This window comes from Brassica napus (assembly GCF_020379485.1).
Source record: "Brassica napus cultivar Da-Ae chromosome C3 unlocalized genomic scaffold, Da-Ae chrC03_Random_9, whole genome shotgun sequence".
NCBI classification, from domain to species: Eukaryota; Viridiplantae; Streptophyta; class Magnoliopsida; order Brassicales; family Brassicaceae; genus Brassica; species Brassica napus.
The window spans coordinates 13961-26466 of record NW_026014229.1 but is presented as its reverse complement, the minus strand read 5'-3'; the positions used below and the strand labels follow the sequence as shown (position 1 = coordinate 26466).

Here is a 12506-nt window from a genome sequence, read left to right as displayed (position 1 = left end):
TTCGTGTTGTCCGAAAGGTGGGAGTTTCTGTCTTTTTGCAAACAAAGTAGTGACCATTAAAGATAAAGTATCGCTTCCGCGCGTTGATGAATTATTGGATTATTACAGGAAGTTATAGTTCTTGAAGGTTGACATGGCACAGAACACCATCAGATTACTATATTTGAAGAGTATCTACTGAATGTGAATTTTGTATACATTATGGATATTATGGGACGCAGTGATACCATTTGGCTCGACAAAGGCATGTTGCATTCATGAAGATATGAATGACGTTTTCGTGAACATTTGGATATGTGTGCGATTGTATCATCGATGACATCCTGATTTATTTTGGAGTAGAAAGGAGATTTGTGAGCATTTTGCGGATTGCATTGGATAAGCCTGGAGAGCATCAGTTATTCGCTAAGTTGAGGAAGTGTAGCTTCTTGCAGAGGAATGTTGTATTTTAGGATAACATGGTTTTGGAAGCGGAATTTTGATGGATTCAAGAAGATTAATACCGTTTCGGAAGGTCGAAACCTAAGAGCGCTACAAAGATCTGCCGTTCTTTTTGGGTTAATAGGTACTACTGGAAGTTCATCAGGGTTTCACCGGTTATAGTAATGTTAAAGACGCGGTCTACATGTAAAGACGTTAAGTGTGGCTGGATAGATTTTTGTCGAGGAGTTTCACTGAATTGAAGCACAACTAATGAAGACACCAGTTTTGGGTTCTACTGAGGCTGAGGCTTACTGTGATGTGTCAGATACTGGATTGGATTTAAATTAAGGTATGAGGATTAAGTCATTCATATGCATCACGCCAGAGAGGCTGTTTGTAGTGGTATTTGCGTTATCGTTTTGGAATCGTAATTGTACGGGAAGGAAATTCAGATTCTCTGAGATTATTAGAATGTGAATTTATCTTCATTTATTAAAAACTTGTACTTGGACAGTGCAGTTGGATTGAGTTTGTAGCAGGCTATAGTCTGGATATCGCATACTATCTGGTAAGGACAACCAGGTGATAAATGCCTTGGGTAGGCGTATGAGCTGTATCTCAGGAACCAAGAAGGTTCATGAGTTGGAGATTTGCTAGTCTCAGGTTGGGTGCCATTACTATCACTGGAGAGACAGATGTCCTTGGGACTTTGGAGCAGGCAGTTTTGCTATGGAGGATACACAAGCACAAGTTAGCATTCTGGATTGGTTGAACAGATCGAGATTGGGAGTATTGGATATCATACAGCTTTGAGCAGGATATACTTGTAATGAAACCGAGTTTGTGTGTTGGACGATAAGTTGTTAAGAAAAGGAATCTTACAACAAACATATCACTCGTGTTTCTCTACCCATCGGGAAGACCAAAGGGTACAAAGATATGAAGAGTTAACTATAATTGGTGTAGTATGAAGATGTTTGTAACTACATTACGTCGCGGTGCCAGACATGTTATATGGCAATAACAGAGGATCAGTCATCTATCATGTTATTTTTGAGCTTGCTTTTGCTGGAGTAGAAATGAGGCATGGTGATTATGGACATTGTTATTGGATTTTAAATCACCATATGTGGAAAGGATGCCACATGGGTAGTCATGGATAGACTTACCAAGTCAGCCCATTTCCTAAGTAATTAAGAAGTTAATCAGGGCTAATCAATTGGAGCAAACCTACATTATTGAGTTTGGGAAGTTTCATGGATGTCAACATTGTATCGGATTGGGAATCGAAGTTCACATCTACATTTCAGAGAGCCTTTCGGAAGGCACTTGGGACAAAGATCATATGGGTACATCTTATCACCCGTTGACATATTGTCAGTCAGAGAGGACTACTCAGAACTTAAAGGATATGTTCAGAGATTGTGTGGGATGGAATTTTGGAAAGCATCTACCCATACCAGAGTTTGTCTACATCGACAGCTATCTGTTGAGTATTAAAAAAATTATTATATGAGGGTTATTTATGGTAGACCTTATAGTATACCACTTTGTTGGACCAAAGTGGGGGAGCAATATGAGTTAGAACTATTAATAGTTCAAGAGACAGTAGAGCAAAGGACATGCTCAAGGATTGGCTTTCGGAAGCCCATGACGTCAAAAGATTTATGCAGCTAAGCGCCGTAAGGATTTGGAGCTACATATGGGCACCTAATATACCTGAAATTAAGGACATTTCAAGAGGGGCCTAAGACTCAGCAGATAAAGGAGCTTAAACCGAGACACATGGAATTGTATCCTGCACTGGAGTGGATTGGATTAGTTGCTTGCAGTTACTTTATCAGCAGTATATCAGCCTTCTAGGACTTGGTTCATATGACAGCATTGCAAAAGTTGAGAAGGCGCTATAATTATTTGCAGTTGACGTCAAGTGAGTTCATAAAGATTTTATGGACCTTATCATCTATTGAAGATTTTGGATCATCAAGAGAAAACAGTTCGGGGAATGGCGACCGTGTTTGTCCGAGTTCGTTGGGAGGGAGATAAGACTCAGGAGAGACCTGAAAGGCCGAGCGAGGATTAGAATTCGAGGTTTTGGAGGTTTTTCTACGATAACATTGTGTATGTCAGCTTATGACTTGAATTCGGGGACGAATTCCTTGTAAGGGGGAGAATTGTAATGACCCCAACCCCAGGGTATCTCCAAAGGCCAACTTGTTTTTTTTAAAAAGAAAGAGAAGAGAGAGAGAGAGAGAGAGAGAGAGAGAGAGAGAAAGAAAGAGAGAGAGAGAGAGAGAGAGAGAAGAGGAAGGGAGACAGCTTACCTGAGTTGTCACCGGAGCCACCGCGCCTCGAGACCACGTTGAGCTCGTCACCACCGTTCGCTGCAGCTTAGAATCGCCGGAAACCGCCATGCAGTTAAGCTTAGTTTCGTCCGTTTAGTAAATCGACCATAACTTCTTAACCGTTGCGAATCTCGTGCATCCAAGCCCATCATCGTGTTCCTCTCGTCGAGACGAAGCCGTAGACACCAAGCACGCCTCAAACGGAGCCCGGACGAAGCCGTACGCGCCTCCAGAAAACCGCCCTTCGCGCGCGCGTGAAACGCACGCGCCGCCGCCGGAAATCGTCGCCACCGCAGCTCCGCCGCCGGACCACCGTCCGCCGCCGCAGCTCCGCCGTCTCCGCCGGCCAACTTTCCGGTAAGCCGCCGCCGCAGCTCCGCCGTCGCCGCCGGTGACCGACACCGGTGACTCACCGGCGACTCGGTCAACTCGGCCGAGTCAACTCAGTGAGTCAACTCGGTTGACTCGGTCAACCGGTGGTTTGACCGGTTTAAATCGATTTTGATTCGGTTAGGTTAAACCGGTCGGTTAAAATCAATTGGAAATCGGTTAGGGAAAACCGGATTAATTAATTAATTAATTAATTAATTAATTAATTAATTAAATAATTAATCTTTGACCAGCGAGTTGACTTTCCCGTAAATACCCGTTTTAAACCGTTCGAAAGGCGTTCTAACTCGAAATTTCGATCTGATTTCAGATTTGGAGTCCATTTGAGCAGCTGGAGTTCATAGACAACACTTTTCTATTTCTAAGGTGAGGGTCTATTCCCGAACTCCTCTTATTCGGCTTAGGACCTCGAATAAGTATAATTTATTTCTAATGTGTTCCGTCTGTGTGAAATCGAGTCTGTCATTGCTTGTTTAGTTTTAGGTTCTTTACATAAACCGGAACTAGGGGGTTAGAGGATTCAACATTGATTGTTTCACTTAATGTAAATTCTTAGCTAGGATTGTTTTTGTTTGGAGACGGATACAGAGTCGGACTGCTGTATGCCGGATTGTATGGAGGTCACGGCCAACTTTAGTCGACCGGTTGAGCCGTAGACTGGAAGTGTCGATAAATCGTCTACGGGCGTGTGTTACCGAGCACTTTTTCGGTGTGTGTATGAACCTAGCACCTTTTCGGTAGTGTTTTTGCCTGTTAGTGGGCGGCGAGTGTGCACCTCGCTAGGACCATTGTTTGTTGTTTGGGTACTTTAGGTACTGTGTTTGACATGCATTATAATTAAATTATATTTATTCGGAGTGCTATGTCCGGGTCCATGGACTTCGGGGTGGCATCCCATACCTCACTGAGCGATTCCCCTGTCGCTCAGCCCTCACTCTTCCCCTTTTCAGGTGAGACAAACAAGTATGTGATATTTGGACGGACTTGGTGCTATTGGACTTTTCTTTCGGATTTTATTTGGGCATGGGTGAGAGTTGTCGGGTTTATGGGCTTTTATATTACGGGATATTGTTGGTGGCCCGTCGTCCTTAGTGTCAGGGAGACGGGTATCACATTGTTGTATGATGACGCGTCGGGGGTGACACGCTGTCCTCCATATAGGAGGTGACGGGTGTCACAGATACATGGACTTATTGGATCGTTCTTATAACCTTCTTTCATTAGGTACTCTGATAATCTGTTGTACCACATTCGACCTGATTGTTTCAAACCATATAAGGCTTTATTCAGCTTAATACAATGTTGTTCTCGAGAATTTTTATTATCTTTGAGCTCAATACCCTCTGGAACTCTCATATGAATTTCATTATCCAGTGGACCGTACAGATACGCAGTTACTACATCCATTAGGCGCAGATCAAGCTTCTCTTTCACGGCCAGACTGATCAAATATCGTAATGTAGTTGCGTCCACCACAGGGGAATAAGTTTCCTCATAATCTATTCCTGGTCTCTGTGAGAATCCTTGTGCTACAAGCCGTGCTTTGTATCTCACTACTTCTCCTTTCTCTTTCTCACAAAGACCCATTTGTATCCCACTGGTTTGACATCTCTAGGTGTCACGGTTATAGGGCTAAAAACGCCTCTTTTCTTTAATGATTCTAACTCCACGTTATAGCTTCTTTCCATTTGATCCAATCTGATCTTTGCATGCATTCATATATGAACGTGGGTTCTAGATCCTCATCTTTTTCCATGATCTCAAGTGCTACTTTATAAGCAAAAATATCATCGACGTCGATATCATTTCTGTTCCATTTCGTTCCAGACATTATATGGTTTATAGAGATCTCTTGATTGTCCGGCCCTTGTGTCCCATGAAGTTTGGCATCCCAAACCCCATCATTTGGAACGGTCGGATCATCTGGCATGGCCGGCTCACTTGGCTCCACCGTCTGGGTCGGCTCGGCCGGTCCATCAATGTTCTGGACGGTTTCCTTGATGCTCTCGGATCCAGCACCTCTCTTGGACTTCCGAGGCTGTTTATCTTTGGAACCAATAGGTCTACCACGTTTGAGACGTTGTTTAGACTCTGTAGCCACTTGACCTTGTCCCTTCTGGACATCTATTTGTATTGGTGCATTACAAGCCGGGATATACGATTTTGTCACTCTATTTGGGTCAGCAAATGAATCTGACATTTGATTAGCTAGCTTTTGAAGATGTATAATCTTTTGGACTTCCATATCACATTCTTTAGTCCGAGGATCTTGCCAAGATATTGATGGTCGAGACCATTCGATTTCTTTGCTCAACCGGCCGTTATCTCCCCCTAAGGTCGGATATGTGGACTCATCAAACTGTGAGTCTGCGTATCTGGCCATAAACAAATCACCGGTTTTTGGCTCAAGATACTTTATAATGCTCGGGGAGTCATATCCTACGTATATTCCCATCCTCCTTTGTGGTCCCATTTTCGTTCTCTGTGGTGGAGAAATTGGAACGTAGACGGCACATCCAAATGTTTTGATGTGGGACACGTCTGGCTCATGACCCGTGAGTAACTGGGATGGCGAATATCTATGCTCACTAGATGGCCTGATGCGAATCAGTTCTGCTGCATGTAATACGGCATGTCCCCACGCTGATACCGGGAGCTGAGACCGTATGAGCAATGGTCTGGCTATCAGCTGGATATGTTTAATGAAGGATTCGGCCAAGCCGTTCTGCGTATGTACATGTGCCACGGAGTATTCTACACTTACCCCCATGGACATACAATACTCATTAAACGTCTGAGACGTAAACTCACCAGCATTGTCTAGACGTATAGTCTTTAAAGGAAAGTCTGGAAAGTGTGCTCCCAGTCTTATTATCTGAGCAAGCAGGCGTGCAAATGCCAAATTTCGTGTGGACAGTAGACAGACATGCGACCATATGGTCGATGCATCAATCAGGACCATGAAATACCGAAACGTCCCACTAGGTGGGTGTATTGGTCCATATATGTCTCCCTGAATCCTTTCCAGAAAATTTATGATCTCTTTATTAACTTTGGCTGATGATGGCCTGGATATGAGTTTCCCTTGTGCACATGCTGCACATGTGAGATTGTATGGGACAACTCCTTTGAACGTGTGCCCTAGTGAATTCATCATCAACTTTCGCATCATGTTAGTACCGGGATGGCCAAGCCGGTTATGCCATAAAGTGAAATTGTCGCAGGCATTAGCCTCGATCATACTGACCTTTGCATAGTATAGGCCAGTAGACATTGCAGGTAATGTTTCTAGGATCCTTTTATAGCCTTTGGTGATTGAAATTATGTTAAGGAATTCTTTATTTCCTTCTTCCCATGTTTCAAGATGGAAACCGTTCAATCTTACATCTTTGAAACTCAATAGGCTCTTTATAGAGCTTGGGGAATACAAGGCATTTTTGATCTCTAGATGAGTGCCCTTAGGCATCAACACATAAGCCTGGCCGTGACCTTCAATCAGGCCGGCTACACCTGCAATGGTGTGTACGTTTGCACTTTGCATTGTGAGATTTAAGAAATATCTTTTATCTCTAAGTATTGTGTGACTTGTGCCACTATCCACCACGAGTATGCTCATCTCGTCATTCATTTCTATAAATAAGATTTCATTTCTCAGAGACTTCAAAACTTTCATTTATTAAAGTTGCAGAACACCGAAATTAAAAACACCAAATCAATCATAAAACAATCATAAAGAAATAAAACAAGTCGTATCGAAAAATTTAGTCTTTGAGACAATCAGAAGTCTCAAAATCCATGAGGTCGTCATTTGCAACATCGGATTCTTTATCAGCCTCATAAAAGGAATCATGGACCATACGAGCCTCCGGGTTTTTGTCCTTAAGACTTCCTTGGTAGAGCTCACATAAGTGCTTAGGAGTTTTACAATTCTTGGCCCAATGGTTGCTCATCCCACATCTGTGAGGAGATCAAGTTGCTGGGGATATAAAGGAAGCTGTAGAGAAGAAGGTGGGAATCACCAAAAAGGGGACTACATCTAATGATTTTCAAATCACAGCTTCAAGTCTACCTAAACGTGGCCACGAACCCGGGGTTAGTACCAAAACCTCTCCCAAAATCACAGAGAAGAGAATCACTAGGCAAAGTGTTAGGAATAAGGATTGATATGCTTTGTTTCGTGTGTGTGCTTGGATGACTCATTGTATATTAGAACATGTGTGAATTGGATCTTTGGCTTTTATTTGATGTGTGGATTGGATCTTTGGTTAATATTTTATTTGATGTGTGAATCGGATCTTTGGTTAATATTTTATAAACTCCTCTTGTACATCAAAATTGCAGAGTGAAAGTGTGAGTGGAGCAAAAGCAGGACAAAATGGCGCCCAAGAATCGAGTTCCTCGAAAGAGCTGGGTCTTGTGATAGCAAAGGAGCCCGAGGTGAACCTAACGTTCTTGTATTGGACAAAGGAGCACCCACTGTTTCCGATTTACAGCAGGGGGAAGCTAGAAAGCAGACAAAAAAGGCTAAGGCTATGGAATTTGTCTGTGGAAAGAGTGAGAGAGAAAGGAAACTTGCTGCCTCACAGTAATTTTCTTTTAAGGAAAATAGCACTGCCAAGCTGATCATTCCAAATAAAAGGGTTGGCCAAGGCTATGATCTTTTTGTACCTTTTGACAAAAAGATGTCGAAGGTGCTCACTGACAAGTATCCGGAATTTAAGAGTGTCGAAGGCGATCTCAACGGTTTAGGAAGAAGACTCCCTGGTGGGGCGTGAAATTATCATGCAGGCATAGTACCAACATTTTGCCAATCTATGAAGGTTTGTGGGTGGATGTGGATGATATTTATGCACCATTGCACTTCAGGAACGAGCATTGGATTGCTATGTGGATCTCGATCCCTAAGAGACACACAATTGTTTGGGACAGCATTGTATCACATATCTGCCGTGAAGATCTCGATGTGGTAATGGAGCTTTTTGTCACAATGGTTCCTTATCTGCTTGTTGAGTGCGCTGTTTCTGACGAACAACATGTCCAACCCACATTGGAACCATACACATATGAGAGAGTCACCGTTGGAGTACCTGTAACGCCTCCGAACCGTTCTAGGCATAGGTCAAACCACCGGCCAACAATCAAACAAGAACATGACCGACGGACCGACCGTCTACCAAGGATCAGAGCGCTACATGATGGGTTAACGGCCGACCCGGCCAAGGTCACGAAAAGTGCAATTCGTAACTAGGCCAGTCCGCCCGCTAACACGTCCCGTCAGACCAAAGCCTAAGGCTTCTCAACCCGTACCCCAATCTGACGTTGTGTTAGCTTGGACAAGCTAATATCAGAAACAACAAGGCATTTACACAAAACATCGTTTTATTTATCTTATATAATATCTGGTTTTCAACACACAAAATATTACACAAGTAGTGGCATGCCAAGAAAGCAAAAATACATACGTATAGTCTGAAAGCGTCTTAAGCAAAAAGATGCTAATCTACACCAGCCAGCCTAGCCTCCCGCGACCTCTACAAGCTCGCTACTGGTCACCTGAAACAAAAACGAGTGAGAAGTGAGTAATCTAGCATTACTCAGCGAGTTACAATCCCCAACTAACAAATACAACCCCTCGCTATCCCACCCCAAACAATCTAAAGCGAGAAGTTCACCTAACAACACAATTCAATAACAATAAGCAATATCAGAAATACGCAGAGGTAAACGATAGCAAGATAACTAGCATTATGCTAATTACAAGCTCATCACCAAACTCAAACTCGACTTAAACCAGGGTTCTATAACCCGAAACACGATATAATATATATAACAAACTCGGGCCCTGGTGACGTTATGTTCCTCCTTCACTATCGGCAATATCCTATTATCCTACCACAAAGGCCAGAAGAAGGAACTTTCAATCGACCGCGGCCCACAGTCCTTCGGGTCACCGCGCGACAGCCCACAGTCCTTCGGGTCACCGCGCGACAGCCCACAGTCCTTCCGGTCACTGCCACATTACACCGTCGTGTAATCACTCAGCCATAGGCCATGACCCCGTCTATCTGAGTCTTCCCGATCCAGCGAATAAGGGGTTTCCTTGAACCCGCCGGGTACGAGGTCTGAAGGAACACTAACTCACCCCAATATGCCTAGCATTGTGGGTTACACAAATGCTATCGGCCAATATACGATTAATACTAAACCCGGTAAAAATAACACAAGGTTCCTAGTATTAATCACCACACAATCAACACATTCCACCTCAAACATGCCTAGCATTGTGGGTTACACAAATGCTATATGGCCAAAATATGATTAATACTAAACCCGGTAAAAATAACACAAGGTTCTTAGTATTAATCGCAAATTAACACAATCAATCATATTCCAGAATCTAGCATAAAGACTAATTCCAGAATACCTAACTATCCACAACTTAGCGATATCATCTAAGCATTCCGCATCCGCTAACTAACCAATCAACCTAACCATTAGCATGCTACTACGGTTCTCAAACAATAACAAGCATGCCATCAACTCAATCAACATAACCTCAATTATTCAAACCGTTACTTAGTTAGACCCGATCACTTGCCATGATCCAACTTCCAAGTAACGGGACCCTGCATGAAAACAACTCAGCAATCAATCGATTATAACTCACAGTTTTTGGTTGACCGTGGCCTTGACCCCAAACCCAACTTCTGCGATCCGAACCCTTTCTCGACCTTCTCAAGTAGACCCACGTCCATACTGGTCTTGAACTGGTCTCCACTATATATGATCTCCCTTCACTTGAACAGAACCTTCTTCAGGTGCTGACTCAAAATCGGCAGAATAACAGTTCTCAAAAACTGCCTAAATCGCTCGAAAACTATCGAAACTCGATCTTTCTTTCTTTGCTTTCTCTCTCACGTTTTGAACTGACTTTCAAGTGTTCTGAATGTGTTCAAATGAGAGGGGGTCGTGGGCTATTTATAGGAAACAGCAACCAATCAGGAACAAGCCGTGTGGCAGCCCGTGTGTCACTTCGCATGGCTCCGGACGCATGCGCGGCGACACCTCGTGCTCCACATGGCTGGCTGCATGTCTCAGTCTCATGCAGGATGACACACCCACGTCCAGATGGCCAGCTGCATGACTGAAGTGCAGGCAGGTCGACACACCATCTCACACATGGCTGGCCGCATGCTTCGGTTGCATGCATCGCAACACCTCGTGCTTGGCCGTTCCACCTCGTGCTCCACATGTCTACTTGCATGTACAGGTTGCATGTACTGCAACACCTCCTGCTTCCCTTGACACACACACTGACAGGAGCTTGCCACCACGTCCTGAACACACACACATCTAGCCACCTCGAGCTTCTCGGTCAATTGTCTGATATCAGCCTTCCAGTGAATTTTTCGTCCCGCGATCATTCCCAATATTTTTCGACGCCCGTTCTGATGATCTGATTATTTTTAATAAGCTCCAAATGAATCATGACTTGATGGAAAATATTTCCCGAGTTTTCGGCTTCTTCGAAAAATTCCATAATACCGAAATTAAGGTTTTTCGCCCAATTTCCGGTCTTCCTGTTGTGCTTACAAAAGTGTCATGCTTCAAATGTCCTTTGAGTAAATATACCACATTGTCTAACCACTGTCTAGTGGGATACTTGACTCATGGTTCAGACAAAAACAATTTGATCGTCCGCGACTAGACCACCCAAAAGATACTCGACCATTCTCTTTCTTTTTTTCTTTTTTTCTTTTTTTAATGGGTTTCTACAGTACCTCAGTGCCGATTTGGTGATTGTGGCGTGTTCACTCTGAAGTACATCGAATGTCATGCTCTTGGGATGTCATTTCCTCCTGAGTTTTGTAATAAGAACGCAAAGGCTATAAGGGAGAAGATAGCGTTGGATATATTTAAGGTGACTCCTGAATGTCATTCAAAAGAGAACAAAGACAATGATGAGAACATGAGAACTTATGACTCGCAAGGTTAAAGATGTTTTATTTGTACTTGAACTGTGCTTTTGTATGGCAGATTAGGAAATATATTTTTTGTAACACAGTCAGGACACGATATAGTTTTTTGTAACCTATCATCCGACCAAACTATCATTTCGTAGGAAATTAGTTTGGTAGTGCAGTAACCTTTTGGATAATCTAATCTAATGGTGGACACACTTGTTATCTTTTTAAGCTACAATTTCACAATTAAAATATAAACTTCATAACACATATAAGTATTAGGCCCTTTTCTTGCTGTGTAATGGTGAAATTGCAAAACAATGAATGTTCAGCCAACAAAGAACACAATAGAAAGTAATGAGCATGAGGACGTACATCCAGAAGCTCCTTTCGTATAGTAAATTTTCGGGATAATTTGTACGGCAGAGGGGTGTGACTCCTAGTTTTTCCCTTCTTAGACTACTTTGCTCTTGGGGGTATCCATGGTTATTTACCGTGATACTGTTGTTTTTGACAGTTACTTTTCTGTCGGTTAGTCAGTGGCTTTCTTCTCTTGAACTTTGAACCATGTTATAATATGTCTCAGTAGGGACGTCTGGATTTGATCTCCTTAGTCTTTTTTATTATTTTGTTGCAGTAGTATTAGCAAATTCTCTCTTTGAATGTACTTATCTAAACTTATTTTCGTTGCTACGTCTTAGGCTATTCCACATACCATTGCAATGGTTAGTGGTGTTGATGGGAAAATCCCACGAGAAGCTGTTGAATTTATCTTACAGCTACTAAAGGTATATACAGGGGCGGCTTAAACTCTACTTAGGCCCTGGGGCGAGAAAATTTTTTGTCTCCGTAAAGCAAGAAAAATATGGCTTATTGCAACAAAATAAAACAATTGTGTTAATCAAAACAAGCAAAACAAATGTGTAACATCTTATTTTGCTCACTGAAATAACTAATGTCGTAATCTAAAACCAACAGAAACTAAATCATTTGACTGAGAAACGTTATTCATACGATCAAACCCGAATTTTAATCAGCACTTAAGCTTTTCATAAATCTACTTGAAGCACCTTTTGTGTGATTGAATAAAAAATTCAAATAAAAGGAAAAATAACACTTAGGAATAGGAATCTGAACGTCCAAAAAAAAAACAAAGCTGGAAAAGACCAGCAAATATACGTTGAACTGTATTTAAGAAACAAAAATATATTAAGAAAAATAGATATAAGTTGAACGGTATTTAGGAATCTGTTGGGTTTTCTTCCTGACCACCTTCAAGCATACAATGATTTTTGATGAAAGCGTGTTAACAAATAAGTGAATGACCAAATAACAATATGGTTTCGGTTTAGCTCTAGAACAATCATATATAATTTATTTCTTA

General features: G+C 42.3%; 1 long non-coding RNA gene across 1 annotated transcript; it reads left to right on the top strand.

Annotated features, from left to right (window-relative positions):
- The first annotated feature begins 2668 nt into the window (after nucleotides 1–2668).
- LOC125594728 lies at nucleotides 2669–12111 on the top strand. The gene is made up of 3 exons (XR_007329972.1): nucleotides 2669–3125; nucleotides 3469–3524; nucleotides 11824–12111. It is a non-coding gene; the product is annotated as an uncharacterized LOC125594728 (long non-coding RNA).
- Nucleotides 12112–12506: the final 395 nt, after the last annotated feature.